The sequence below is a fragment of the Lathyrus oleraceus genome, chromosome 5, assembly GCF_024323335.1.
Source record: "Lathyrus oleraceus cultivar Zhongwan6 chromosome 5, CAAS_Psat_ZW6_1.0, whole genome shotgun sequence".
In the NCBI taxonomy this organism is placed as follows: Eukaryota; Viridiplantae; Streptophyta; class Magnoliopsida; order Fabales; family Fabaceae; genus Lathyrus; species Lathyrus oleraceus.
Genome location: NC_066583.1, coordinates 290,249,108 through 290,250,989, shown reverse-complemented (window position 1 = coordinate 290,250,989; position 1,882 = coordinate 290,249,108). Strand labels below are relative to the sequence as shown.

General features: G+C 41.5%; 1 non-coding gene across 1 annotated transcript; it reads right to left on the bottom strand.

The window, feature by feature from the left end:
* Positions 1-695: 695 nt before the first annotated feature.
* Positions 696-802, bottom strand: LOC127088590 (small nucleolar RNA R71). The gene has a single exon (XR_007790422.1). It is a non-coding gene; the product is annotated as a small nucleolar RNA R71 (small nucleolar RNA).
* Between the last annotated feature and the right edge of the window lie 1,080 nt (positions 803-1,882).

The following is a 1,882-nucleotide window of genomic DNA, read 5'->3' as shown; positions in this document are numbered from 1 at the left end:
ATTCCCATAGACTTACTAAGTCACGCGATCAAGTTTTTGGCGCCGTTGTTGGGGACTAATTTAGTCGATATTGTAACTTCAATGTTGCCCAGTATAGACTAAGGCAAACAATTCTTTTTCCCCTTTCTACATCTGTCGAGTGTATGCCAAGTACTCGCTCTCAAGGCGAGAAATTAAATCTATAGTTCGATGAACCTGAGCATTATCTTAGATTAGAACGTCGGGTACGAGACTTGATACGGGAACATCATATCAAGCTAAATCTTCCTGACCTTAACATCCTTACTTCTGAATCAGTTATTCAACCAAAGATGGCCGGAGGAGTGCAAAATCGTCCTCTTAAGTACTATGCAATCCCTTCACAGGATGAACCACATAACAACATCACTGCCCCTGCCATCAAGGCCAATAATTTTGAGCTAAAACCTTCGTTGTTGTCAGCTGTACAGCAAAACCAGTTTTCAGGTAGTCCCATGGAGGACCTGAACTTACAATTGTCAGTATTTTTGTAATACAATGACACAGTGAAAGCGAATGGGGTCATCCTAGAAGTTATAAGACTACGTCTTTTCCCATTTTCATTAAGACATAGAGCTAGAGCTTGGCTCCAGTCTCTACCATCCAACTCTGTCACTACGTGGAACAAGTTGAAGAAAGTATTCTTAGCCCGATATTTACCACCTAGTAAGACGACTATGCTAAGAGCCCAAATAAATGGGTTTAAACAAAAGGATAATGAATCACTTTTTGAAGCTTGGGAGAGATACAAAGACATGATGAGGCTTTGTCCACATCAAGGTCTAGAAGAATGGTTGATCATTCATACCTTTTATAACGGTCTCTTATACAATACAAGATTGACAATAGATGCCGCCGCAGGTGGCGCACCGATGGATAAACCATACAATGAGGCCTATCAACTAATCAAAAGTATGGCCCAAAATCATTACCAATGGGGAAGCGAAAGAACCTCTGTAGAGAAACCTCAAACGAAGGGCGGCATGCACGAATTAAGCAGTCTTGATCATGTCAACGCCAAGGTAGATGATCTGACTCAAAAGATAGACAACTTGACCATAACACCAGCAGCCACCGTGCCTTCCGTAGCACCAAACTGCGAGATATGCGGAGTTCAAGGGCATACTTCCCCAGAATGTCAACTCTTGACAGGAACCTCCACAGACCAAGTGAACTATGCTTAAGGAAACCCTTACTCAAACACCTATAACCCAGGTTGGAAGAACCATTCTAACTTTCCGTACAAAAACAATAATGCATTGTATGCACCTAACCAAGCACCTATTGTGCCACCAAGATATCAAAAAGCTGCCACAAATACTCAAAATGCTCCTAGGAAATCAAACTTTGAAATAATGATGGAAAACTTCATAGCTACCCAAGCCCAAACAAATAAGGATTTCCTAAATCAAAACATACACACTAGTGAGCAAATCAAGTAGTTAGCAAACAAGGTAGACACATTAGCCACCCACAACAAAATGTTGGAAACACAAATCTCGCAAGTGGCTCAGCAACAGGCACCTATTGCTGCTCCTGTAGGCACATTTCCTGGACAACCGCAACCAAACTCTAAAGGTCATGCAAATGCTATTATACTACGAAGTGGGACAGAACTAGACGGACGGACCGACCCTAGAACTCAAAACCCATCCATGCACCAAGAGCCAGGGAAGGTAACTGAGAAGGAAGACGAACAATAGGAAGATAAAAACGAAGAGTCCGTAGAGAAAGAAGAACCTTATGTGCCTCCACCATCGTATAAACCCCCTATCCCTTATCCTCAAAGACTTGTTAAATCTAAAAGTGTAGGACAATTTAAAAAATTTGTAGAGCTTCTAAAACAATTGAATATCATAATACC